Source organism: Aythya fuligula, chromosome 2 (assembly GCF_009819795.1).
Source record: "Aythya fuligula isolate bAytFul2 chromosome 2, bAytFul2.pri, whole genome shotgun sequence".
NCBI classification, from domain to species: Eukaryota; Metazoa; Chordata; class Aves; order Anseriformes; family Anatidae; genus Aythya; species Aythya fuligula.
In genome coordinates, this window is record NC_045560.1 from 56,441,484 (window position 1) to 56,455,184 (window position 13,701).

General features: G+C 36.3%; 1 protein-coding gene across 1 annotated transcript in view; it reads right to left on the minus strand.

Annotated features, from left to right (window-relative positions):
• The window catches only part of CNTNAP2 (contactin associated protein 2), a 1,149,595-nt gene that overhangs the window by 1,007,323 nt on the left and 128,571 nt on the right, over positions 1–13,701 (minus strand).

Sequence of the window (13,701 nt, forward strand, 5' to 3'; positions counted from 1 at the left end):
AAAGTTTTATATAAAGGATATTATCATTACAAAAGGGGCCACTTGTCCTAAATTATATTCTGATCATCTCATGTCAATTTAATGCTTGCAAGTGGTTAAGATGTAAGACTACTTTTTTTCTTTTTTTTTCTTTTTTTTTTTTTTTTTATTTCTTTTTTTTTTTTTCTTTCCTTCCATAAATGTTGTTATCCAGGTAGCCAAACAGGAAAGTTAATTGTCCAAGAAGTTGGTTACATTGCTTAAATACATTGTTTCTTCAAGTGTGAAAATGATTAGTCTCCTAGGAATATATTTAAGCCTCATAATTTCAATGTTTGATAGTTATACTTCTTGGAGAAAACATATTTATGCAATAGTCTTTTAGAAATGAAATAGCAACATGATAAACAACCCTGTTTGCATAGAAGGTGACTGATATGATTGAAGAGCAGGCATTACTGATGTTTATAGAAAATAATAATACTTTGCAAAGGTGTAAAAGATCTTCTAAGGTCATTTTATAGACACCAGGCTCTCTTCCAATCACTGTTTTTGACTTTCTTCTTATGAAGATAGCTATATTTCCATATTTAAAACTACGTTTTAAACTACATTTGGAAAATTCAGACTCGACCTTCTAGTTCAAACATTTGCTTCAGGCTTAACAGATGAAAAACTTCCCTAGTACTCTATAAATGAAAATCTATTTCATCATTTGTATGCAATTCTCCTTACGTAATATTTTTTGTCAAGACTGAACTTGGGAAATAAGTTGCGCAAGGATTTCATTTAGCTCCAGCTGCCTCTCCAAAAATATGTGGATCTACTACAAGTCTCATGCCCTACAGCTCCATCTGTATGGACCAGAAACCCTACGCTGCAACTGGTGCTATGATGCAATGTACAGCTATTTAAGCACTCTAAACAGTTCTCAGGTGTGTAGCACAAAATAAGTTTTGGAAAATTTGTTTTTATTTTTTAGCCTGAAAAAAGCATAAAAACAGTCTCTCAACCATTAAGTCATATGACCCTGCTCCTGCAAAAACTATAAACATAGTTTTGCTTCAACTTCAAAAGGATTATCCACAAACATAAAATCTTTCATATACTACAAGAATTGTGAAACTGACAGTTTAAGAAAATTATTTATATTTGTCTTCTTTGCGTATCCCATATGGGATACTGAAAGTTAACTGTTGGTTCTGGATTCTAGCCAGACTCTTTTTGTTTGTTTGCTTGTTTGTTGTTTTTGATTTTGTTTTGGCCATTGCAATATCAGTTTGGTACCACTGTTTTCCAGAGTTCTCTAAGCTTATAGAATACATGCAGGATTTTCTGTTTGAAGGCTGGTTGAAGGAGTCTTAAGTCAGTATTAATAGAATCATTGTCAGTATTAATAGAATCATAGAGTCATAAAATCATTTACATTGGAAAAGACCTCTGAGATCATCAAATCCATCTGTTAATTTAGCACTGCCAAGTCTACTGCTAAACCATGTCCCTAAGCACCACATCTACATGTCTTTTAAATACATTTAGCGGTGGTGACTCAAATCTTTACCTGGATAGACCACTCCAATGCTTCACAACCCTCTCAGTGAAGTAAATTTTCCTGTTATCAAATCTAAACCTCTCCTGGTGCAACTTGAGGTCATTTCCTCTTGTGCTATCACTTGTTTCTTGGGAAAAGAGACTTACCCCCTCCTCGCTACAACCTCCTTTGAAGTAGTCGTAGAAAGTGAGAGTTGTAGAGAGTTGTGGAGAGTGGTCTCCCTTGAGCCTCCTTTTCTCTAGGCTACCTCAGTTCCTCTGCCACTCCTCATAAAATTTGCTCTCTAGACACTTCACCAACTTCACTGCCCTTCTTTGGACATGCTCCAGCACCTCAATGTCCTTCTTGTATTGTGGGACCCAAAACTGAATGCTGTATTTGAGGTATAGCCTCACTAGAGCCATATACACGGGGACAATCACTTCCTTATTCCTGCTGGCCACACTGTTTCTGATACAAGCCAAGATAATGTTGGCCTTCTTGTGTGGGCTTGTACAAGTGCAGGACCCAGCACTTAGCCTTGTTGGACCTCATATAGTTGGCCTCACCCCACCAATCAAGCCTTTTCAGCCTCTGTAGATCCTCAAGCCCAAGCAGATCAGCACTCCCACCTAACAGGGTGTCATCTGCAAACTTAATGAGGGTGCACTCAATCCCCTTTTCAAGATCACTGATAAAAATGTTAAAGAGAACTGGCCCCAGTACTGATCCCTGTGGGACACCACTAGTGACCAGCCTCCAACTGTGTTTAAATCCATTCACCACAGCTCTTTGGGCCCGGCTATCCAGCCAGCTTTTTACCCAGCAAGTGTACACCCATCCAAGTCATAATCAATAGTTAATGTTGCATAACTTGGATGGAGTACTTCAGAAAGAAGCTGAATAAGGAAGAATAAAACATATGGGGTTAAGACTTAACAATTGCACTAGGTTGCACCAGTGACTGCATAACTTAGGCTCTATACAACCACTAGAATTGGTCTTGTGTTCAAATCCTTATTTGCATTTTGAATTTGTTCTTGTGTTTCAGTTTTATTCTTATTATTAGGTTAGCTTGAAAAAGCATACTCATTGTGTTACTCCGGACCTACCCGGGAATTTCAATTATCCAACATGAGTTGAAACAGGAATTTTTACATAAAGTTTGGCCATTTGAATAAAATATAATCTGAAACCAGAGGAGATCTGCTCTGTGTTTTGCCGTTGAAGTAATAAAGTTTTGCCCAGATGGCTTTTTTTTTTTTTTTTTTTTTTTTTTTAATAATTTTCTTTAACAGTTGCAATTCTGAAATCTCTTTATAAAAGCAAAGTGGTGCAGGAACCTGTTGTGTCTTGTTTCTGGAGCAGCAAGTGAGCCTCTTCATTTCTCTTTTTTTTTTTTTTTTTTTTTTTGAAGGAGTTTGAATACTTCCATAGTTACTTAAAAACATTTATGCATGTGTATGAATAAAAATCTTTATAAATTGTTTATTTTCACATGACAAAAGGGTTAAATAGAGGCCTCTGGCTATCTAATTTCTCCCTTCCTCAGAGCAGTTAAGTACGTGCTTCCTGAACCTCCCCCATAGCTACACAGCCTCATCTTCTACATTTCCTCTGCAGTTCTTCCAATATTTTCACCTGAAAAAAGTATGTCATCTTCAATATGATCATTCTCAAGAGGAAAGAATGAAGAGGACTCCAAATCAGTCTTGCAGGCTGGCTGTAAGTCAAATATCTACATACCTGAAACCTCACAAAAATAAAAACTGCATCTGCAGCCTATAGAGCTCTGCTTGCTTCACCAGGGCTTCTCAGCCATCCCACAAAACAGTAACGTGACATTTCTATAAGCTCAACTCTAACATACACACAAAGCATGTTAAAGATTAATTCCTAGCTTTAACTTCACATTTTACAGATTTCCTTGGTTTTAGTCATAATCTTACAAATCGTATATTTGAATTTAATAGAACTTGCTCACAATTCTATTTAATTCCTAAAAAATTTCTCTAATGTAATGTTGTGTTACCAAGTTAACAGACAGGTTCCTCATAGCTTGCATTGGTTGTCTAAAAAGCACTGGCTGAATTCCAAGAGGCTCTCACATTTGATGTGCAGTTGTTTGTATGATTAAGTTTAGCAGTGAGAGACAACAAGGCAAGTGTTAGTGAGAGATAACATATGCTTTGTGAGTGTTGTCAGAAAGAAGGTGAAGCCATGTGCTTTCAACATGCGGTGTTTGTTATCACACATTAACACAAACCTTGATATATATCTTACGGTCATTAATAAGCATATAAATAAATAACTTAAAACAAAACAAAACAAAACAAAACAAAACCTGTATTTATTAAAAGGTAATGAAAAGCTGAGAAACTGAAACTTCTTTGGGAGGTATTTACCCTTGATCTGGGGAAGAAGCTGAGAGACATTTAGGCTTTGCATTTTTATACCACATTTATGTATCCTTTTCTCTTCTATACACTTCACATTTTTAAACTGCTGCATTTATGGCTTTGAAATGAATAACATAGTATGCATTAATACTCACATGTTAATAATCCTACTTTCAATATAAAATACAGAAAAATATCTGTATTATATTCTACCTGATTAATTTTAAGTTATTTTTAAATAGTTTGATTTTTAAAAAGTTTGATTAATAACAGCAGTGTTATTCTTAAGTGAGTTAGGATGAGGAAAAAAAGGGAGGGGGGGGCTCATTGGTTATCCAAAATTTCCTCTTTCTGTTAAACAAACAAACAAATAAAATAAAGAAAATCTTAAGGAGGAACAACTGACTAAGAAAATGAAGTGCAACTTCCTCTAAGTTTGATCTACTTAGGTAAACATGCTTTTACTCTGAAGACAAAAGTTTGATAAAGATGATGAAAAGCTAAGACATCATTTTAATGCTCATGTATTATATATGGAATCCCATTTTAGTTATTGTCTGATTATTTCTAAGATCTAAATTAGTATATTTTATCTACTTTACACGTACATAATCAAGATTACCCAAAGAAAGTATCTTTTAGCTTTTAAAGACCTTTTTAAAGGCCTTTAAGCCTTAAGTCTTTAAACCTTAAGTCTCAGCATGTTCTCAAAAAAGCACTGTCACATCTTTAATATTTTCAGAGAGCAAGGTATAGAAGAGATTATGCAAGGGATGTGTACAGAAAAACAGTTCCCATTAAAATCCCTTGGCCAAGTTTGGTAGCTTAGCATGAGTTGGACAAAAACAGGAGTTAGTCACAGAGTCCTGAAGACATAAATATATTCTTTGTGAAATACTGCAGTTATTGAAAACATGAACTGTAACAGGAAAGAAGAAAACATGGTTGCAAACTGAAGTTATAAGCTGACTGTATTGGAAATGTAAGAGGAAGACATATTTGAACTACATTCTTGTCCTGTCATAAATCACACTGTCCACCCACACCATTCCTGAGACATTCCTTGTTCATTTTATACCTGTCTGAAAAAGTAACTTTCATCACTGTCTTCAGTAAAAATTGCAATCGTCCACATCAAAGAGTCATATATTCCAACAAATCCTAAATTAAAGAAAATTGAATTATTTCACCATTTCAAACTATTTGCATCTAAACTTGTTTTACCAATCAGTTACTGAGAGATTGAGCCTATGATGAAAATGTATACATATCCATTAATTAGTCTGACAGCTGGCTCAGAGAACAAAGAACAAATGTGTATTGACCTATTTTCTACTGGCAATATACTAACTTAGCCAAACAGCTGTGGTTGTTTATAACACTATAATATGCAAATTAACTTTCTTCATGCCTACAAACATTTGATATTTATATATATAAAAAAAAAAAAAAGTTGCATTTTCAAAAGTCTGTATCTGGTGTTCAATGTTAGCCTTCAGTAATACACAAAGTAGTCTTAGATTTTCTCAATAAGGGAAGTGTGCATTTTGCGCTTTTCCATGTACACTCAAATAACACTCTTATTTTCTAAGAACCAGCTAAACCACCTGTGCTTCCTCAGTTTGTACATTTGGAGAAATAGTCTCTTCTGCACACTGAAGTTCATTGTAAGGAATAAACATGAGTGACACAGGTTCCATCAGGTGAGCTGCCCCTCCACTTTGTTCAAGCTGCTGCATTACTGTTATGGCTTTACACAATAGTTCTAGCTTTTAACTCCTGATCTTGCTTTCAAAGTCTTGAATTAGCAGAGTCATTGAAGAGCCTTACATTTTGTTTGGATTCACACTTTTTATGGATTTGTCAGATTACACTGAATCTGGTCCTAAACATTTCATAATAGGTCATAAATATGAAAAAATCAGATATCTCATATTGTTTCATTATCATAACTCAATGGAGCATAGTAAAAGCCAGTTGGTATAACAGTTATGAATTCTGGGAGGCATTCTGACATTGGATGATGTCTTCTTTATGTCTCAATGCAATCAGGCTTGAAAACGAGCATTAACTACAGTTTCTCTCTAGGAAAAAAAAAAAAAAAAGAATGTTTTACACAATTTGAATGTTCCATGTTTGAATATTCCTAAAGTTATGGTTTGGTGATCAGGTGGATGTCCTACTCTATAGAGACAGCATATTTTACAGAAGTAGTGTATTTAATCAATCTAACTACTGCCCAAATCCTTAATGAAACTACAATTCATAACTGTATTTGTATATGTACACAGAACTTCAAATTTAGCTTGAAACATCTATTCTATTATTCTACATATAGTTTTAACTATTGGAAATTCTGCTACTTACAAATAGCAAAAATGTTCTCAAACAAATAATGAGGGAATTTCTGGGAAATATTGTATATGTGCAGAAACATCTAAGTCTCAATTCATTTGTATTTGTTTAAGCAGTTATTTGTTACTGTTTTATCATAGCAAATAGATAATAGTGTTGTATTAGATGTTGTAACATCTAATAAGATGCAGCAATGAGTGTGTTTGATAGAATTTATTTCCTTAAAAAAAAAAAAAAAAAAAAAAAAGTCTAAATGAGATAGCAAAGTTACTCCATTGATGTAGAGGAATGGTTAACTGAAATAGGTCACGTAGACATAAAGCAGCTGAGGGATTTTTGAAACAGTAAGAATCCCATGGTTTGCTGTAGCTGAGCAAACCAAGCTACCAGGGCAACTATGAGAAGTTCCCATGACAGTGTTCCCACATCGCCCAATTGAGGAATTCAGGAAAATATTGTTACCAGTAGCTGGCTTCAAGGACAAGGTCTATGTGACTGCTAATCACAAGGGGGTTGTTTTCTTGCAGGTGGGGTTGTTTTCTTGTAGTTGTTTGTCTGAGTGCTTTTGACCAATAATCTCGTGTGAAACACTGTCCACCCCTGTTAAGTTCACTATAAAAGTTAGGCTATTCGGGCAATAAAATGAAGCTTGCTGATCACTCATATTGAGTGTCCCTGTCTTCCTTCCGTTGACAACACATTGACAAAGCACCTTATCCTTCATTAAACTATGTAGTATATTCCATAACCCCTATGTAAATTTAAGTTGACAAAATCTTGTCACCTCCCCAGGTTTTGCCCAATTGTTTTTTTGGAGTCTTTCATAGGCCTGAGTCTGGACTGTTTTGTTCACTGTATAATATTTTTACATGTAAGCAGCAGGTATACAGTTTTGTATATAATATGATACAAAGTTAATTTTATTTTTTATACATTGTTACCTGGAGTGGATACAGAACCTGCACACAATGCAAACAAAATCTTTGAAAGGTCACGGATAACAGGAGAGGTACCTGAGGACTGAAAGAAAGCCAGCATCACCCCAGTCTTCACAAAGGGCAAGAAGGAAAACCCAGGAAACTACAGTCAGCTTTACCTTAATCACTGGAAATATGATGAAATCACTCATTCTGGAGGTCATCTCCAAGCACATGAAGGATGAGAAGGTGATCAGGAATAGTCAATAGGGGAACTTCATCCCCTTCATCAAGGGGAAATCATGCTTCATCAACATGATATCCCTCTAAAATGCAATGACTAGCTGGGCGAATAAGGGGAGAGGGGTGGATGTTGTCTACTTTGAGTTCAGCAAGGCTTTCAACACTATCCCACAACATCCTCAAAGGCAGATTCAGGAAGTGTGGGATAGATGAGTGGACAGTGTGGTGGATTGAGAACTGGCTGGATGGCAGAGCTCATATTGTTGTGATCAGTCGCACTGAGACTAGTTAGAGGCATATAGACTGTGGTGTCCTCCAGGGGTCTATAGTGGGTCTGGTTCTGTTCAGTTTATTCATCAATGACCTGGATGATGGAATGGAGTGCACCCTCAGCAAGTCTGCAGAGGACACAAAACTGGGAGGAGTGGTTGATACACCAGAGGGTATCAAATAACAAATTCAAATGAATGTACTTTAGCCTAATATTCTTAGAGCCGTACATAGTATTACCTTTCACACTATTAAGAAATCTCACTGCAATGATTGCTTTTGATCCTTTCTCCCTGTTAGTTCCAACAGCACTGTTTATTCTTTCTTCCTTTTCTTTCCCAAAATGGAGCTCTAGTACTCTCTGATCTGTAATTGCACAATGTTCAGGAAAATTGCATTTTTTTTACACCAAGAAAGTTTTTACAGTGACCTCTATGACTGTGATTTACCACATGCATTTCCCAAGTAGTAATTTCTGGTGAATATGATGAGTGAATATATGAAGAATATGTCTTCCTTACTGTCGTGGTTTAACCCGGCCAGCAGCTAAACACCACGCAGCCGTTCGCTCACCCTCCCCCCTCCCTCTCTGGGACGGGGGAGAGAAATGGAAAGTGAAGCCCGTGAGTTGAGATAAAGACAGTTTAATAAGACAGGAAAATAATAATAACAAAATAATAATAACAATAATAATAATAATAATAATACAATGGTGATAATAGGAAAGTAATAATAATATGTACAAACAAGTGATGCACAATGCAATTGCTCACCACCTGCTGACTGATGCCCAGCCTAACCCCGAGCAGTCCGGCCCCCTCCCCCCGGCTAGCCACCCCTATATATTGTTTAGCATGACGTCAGATGGTATGGAATACCCCTTTGGCTAGTTTGGATCACCTGTCCTGGGTCTGTCCCCTCCCAGCTCTTACTGCACCCCCAGCCTGCCTGTTGGCAGGACAGAGCGAAAGGCTGAGATGTCCTTGGCTTGGTATAAGCACTGCTCTGCAACAATTAAAACATCGGGGTGTTATCAGCACTCTTCTCATCCTAAGCCAAAACACAGCATTCCACCAGCTACTAGGAAGAAAATTAATTCTGTTCTAACTGAAACCAGGACATCTATCCACCCCTTATTCCATACCGTTTATGTCATGCTCAGGTTACACTCTTTTCCAGACATTCTAATTAGTCACCTACAGTAGTCATAGTAGTGATAACATACAGTATTATATAGTAATTAACATGGTACAATTCAGTTCATGGGCTATTCTCACCCAGTATTAAATCTCCTTGAGGTACACACCGGACCTCTCCGTTCTTTTGCATCACCCACCAAGTGTATCCAGGTCCCTGAGCGAAAACAATTCCACGAATAGGTTTGCCTTTTCCTGAGGCGGGAGTAGCCCAGACTGTTTTACCCAGCATATTTCTTACATGCACTACAGGAACTTTATCCCCATCTACAGTACGTAACAGGTTTGATTGGGCAGGTCCAGCTCGGTTGGCAGATCCCCTAGTATTGACTAACCAGGTGGCCTTTGCCAAATGCGTATCCCAATTTTTGAATGTCCCAGCGCCCATTGCTTTCAATGTAGTCTTTAACAGTCCGTTGTATCGTTCAACTTTCCCGGAGGCTGGTGCATGACAGGGGATGTGATACACCCACTCAATACCATGTTCTTTGGCCCAAGTGTCTATAAGGTTGTTTCGGACATGAGTTCCATTGTCTGACTCTATTCTTTCTGGGGTACCATGTCGCCATAGGAATTATTTATAGTCAGGAAAATAATAATAACAAAATAATAATAACAATAATAATAATAATAATAATAATAATAATACAATGGTGATAATAGGAAAGTAATAATAATATGTACAAACAAGTGATGCACAATGCAATTGCTCACCACCTGCTGACTGATGCCCAGCCTAACCCCGAGCAGTCCGGCCCCCTCCCCCCGGCTAGCCACCCCTATATATTGTTTAGCATGACGTCAGATGGTATGGAATACCCCTTTGGCTAGTTTGGATCACCTGTCCTGGGTCTGTCCCCTCCCAGCTCTTACTGCACCCCCAGCCTGCCTGTTGGCAGGACAGAGCGAAAGGCTGAGATGTCCTTGGCTTGGTATAAGCACTGCTCTGCAACAATTAAAACATCGGGGTGTTATCAGCACTCTTCTCATCCTAAGCCAAAACACAGCATTCCACCAGCTACTAGGAAGAAAATTAATTCTGTTCTAACTGAAACCAGGACACTTACAAAAGAATATAGGTGCAGAAAAACTTTACACAGATAGTTTCTAAAAAGGAATATGAAAACCAAAATATTAGGCACTAGTGAAATTGTTTGCAAATAAGAAAGCATGTAGATCAACTGAAAGGAATATTAAAAATAGATGAAGAAAGTGTGTTGAGGAGGAACAATTTACAACTTTGATCCTTTTCTTGCAAGTCAGCTGTTTAAATATCCTAGTGATTTCAGAAAAGAAGACAAGCCCAGAGGTCTAATAGATTAACTCCACTGTGACTTAAATGATGTAGAAACAGACAATAAAGAAAATAAAACAGATTAATGCTAGGCCACAACAATGGATGACCTCTGAACAGCTCACATTATATCCTTCTCCTTAGTACCAGGCAAGCAATTTCAATGGAGAAGTACTATAATAAAATCTTTCTCCCACACACCAATTGTTATTAAACAGAAATACTTCTGGGGGAGAAGGCACGGGCAAATAAATCATCATTCATACACTTATATTTATTCTTATATGTAAGTGTGTTGGCATACATACAGCAGCCTACAAAGCATACTGCTGCATTAAAAAAAAAAAAAAAAAAAGTTTCTGAAAAGATGAGAAAAGATATATTTTTTTTTTAATCACCATTGCAGAAATTCAGATATATCAGTCCTTGAAATTTTTCAAGATATGAATAATCAGGAACTTCATTGTATAGGTACTGAATAAGACATACAGTGTGAACCTTGGTAAAACAGAAGACCTATAAGTGGCACAGTCTATAAAAAGATCACCTACAAATCCATTATGTTATCATTCTTATCACTGGACCTACATTTTCTCTCTCATTAAATTTACTTCTCTCTTACTCAAAGGCAACTGGAAATGTCAACAAAAGAAAATAGGCAGGGTATTATTCCCTCTCTTAACACTGAGAAATTCTGTCTATGCTAAAACTGCAAAAGAAAATTTGCCAGGGACTATGCTTTTACACTGAGGACCCTGCTAGTGTCTACTAACCTTAAATCCTTAAATACCTTGCCCTTCAAAATATTTTGGTGGCATTCAATCTGCTTGTTAGGAATTCTAGATAGCCTTAGCCCAAACTGTGCTTATGTTAATGATTGAACTGTATGGGCAATCATATGGCAGTGCTTTTGCCTTGACCTAACCCTCTTCAGCAGCATTGATGCTGCTCGTGACACACATCCAGACAGATGTGCATAGCAGAGCCTGGAGCACTCACCATTAATATTGTTAACAATACACTGTGTTTTGACAGATAATTGATTCTACCTAGGTTGATATGGTCACATAATTACTCAGATCAGATTATCCTATCCTGTTGTTTGAATGTAACCACCATGAGTGACATTGAAAAAAAAAAAAAGATAAGCAACAAAACAAGCATAGTCACTTTGAAGTGCTAAGTAATGTTTTAGCCATGTAGATTGTAGTTGAGGAAAACTGCTTGCTGTCCTTGTGGCAAAGATGAATTTTTAATTCCATATATATGCTGCTCAGCCAATTCAAGGAATAAGATCACTTGATAACGTCAGAGAAAACTTGCTCCAAAATACCTGAAGAATACATGTTTTTAACTCCACATGCCTCGGATAATTTCACTATGAAAGTGTATACTCAAGATACATTTTCTTCCTAATCATGTTGGAATTGGTATCCTCAGGAATTATTTAGTCAGTCACTGGGAACATATTTGGCTGTTTTCATAAACAGAACATCAGTGACTCTTTCCCCTAAACAAGACACCTGTAGACACCAGTCATGAATAAGATTATTTGTATTTACAGAAGATAATAGAATGGAGCTAAGACGTTTGCTAATTATTTGGATTTTAATGAGAGTGTTTCTTGCTAGAAAACCTTAAAAGGATTTTTCTTGTGGTGTTTATGTGCCTATTTTGTAAAATTATGAGTTGAGAATTTTCATATTGATGATACATGTAAAGCATTCAATGTCAAATGGTGGCTAATGTAAAACTGTTCTGAATAATAATGAAGTACCTCACTGCTGAACAGAAACTGGAAAGACAAATTCTTCTATTACTTTTGTTTCATTTAATATCACATTTCCTCTCATTCAATAGATTTTTTAAAAATCTGCTAGTCTCTTACTTTCAGTGATACCTTGGGACAGTAAGCTCCATAAATCTCATATGTTGGATGATTAGTTCCTTTCCTCAGTTTTAAAATGTATTGCCGTTCAATTGCCATGATTATTTCCTTGTTCTTGTGTGATAAGTGGTAAATAGAAGACACCGTTTATCTTGTCAGCATAGTCCATTATTTTGCATCTCATATGCCTCCTACTTGTCTTCTCTCTGAAAATATGATAACTGTTTAGTTCAATCCCTCTTCACATAAAACAATCTCAGTATCATTTACCATTCTGGCACCTTCCATGAAACCCATTCTACTTCTGCTAGGTTTTCTTGATTCAGTCTCTTCTCAACTTTAATTCACATAAGAATATAAGAAGTGATTTATGTAAAAGCATTATGAAACCTTAGTCAACACTTAACTGAAAGGCCTCTATTTATCTAGAATCTGGGATTTTGCAGGAACAAAAGTACCATTCCTTTCTAATTACATTATCTTTCACATTCTACTTATTCTAGATGCATAACACTAACAAATGTAATAAGCTCATGGTATTGTATTAAATCACTGCCCATCAGCAAGTTATTATCCCATGCAGCATCAATCCTTCACAGGCAAGCTAAAAGCAAAATGAACAGCTTCACCTCTAGATAATTCTCTTCTTCTCAGCCTCCTTTATTTCATGTCCCTTTAATGTAAAAAACTACAATTGCATTATTATGGCAAAGCCTGGTAACACTTCTGGTCTAGACCATAAATGAACATGCACTAAGACATCAGATCTAAATCAACCTCATCTGATACTATATTCAGAACCAGTGCTCATCTTTATCTTTTTTGCTAGACCCTCCATCTGAAATGGACATGCCCAGATTCTCATACGTGAGTCAAGGGAGAAATTCAATAACACTTTTAAGCTCCCAGAGTTTTCAGGGTTTTTTTTCCACTTCTTTTTAAAAATCACAGACCCATAGTCATATAAAGGGGCAGGTGGTCTGTTTATACAGGCCAGACGTTAGATTTAATTTTATCCCTTAGATTTTAATTTTATCCCTTAAAGGTAGTCATCCAAGTGCCAGCCAAATGTAAGACCCATTTGGCAGACTCATACAATAATCCACATCAGGTCAGTCTGAATTTAACCTCAGGTATGCTAGGACAACATTTTTAAAACAACAATATGCAACACCACTGTAGAGATTACTGAGTAAAGCAGCTGAAACTTAATTTGGCATAATATATTGATATTCGTATCTGCAGAACTTTTACTTGCTGATTATATTGATTAACCATTATACTTCTTCAACTAACATGACTTAAGGGATTCGCTAATTTTGCTTCAATCTAAGAGTTTACCATTGTAAAGTGCTATTTCAGGTACTACTGTGGGAAGGGAATAGTGCAATAGTTTCAATGTAGCATTCAGTCAGGACAAGGCTTTTCTATTCCTTTTCAAAATCAACTTTTTTATTTCAAAAGAATTTTCACAGTTTATAGCACAAGAAATATGAAAAACAGAACCAAAGCTCTCATTTTCAAATTGACATGACTTGTTTTCAATGTTTTCATTCCAGAGAAAATTTTAAAACTGTATATGCACACACACTGACATAAATACTTCAGTCTTAATACAGTGTGGTAATG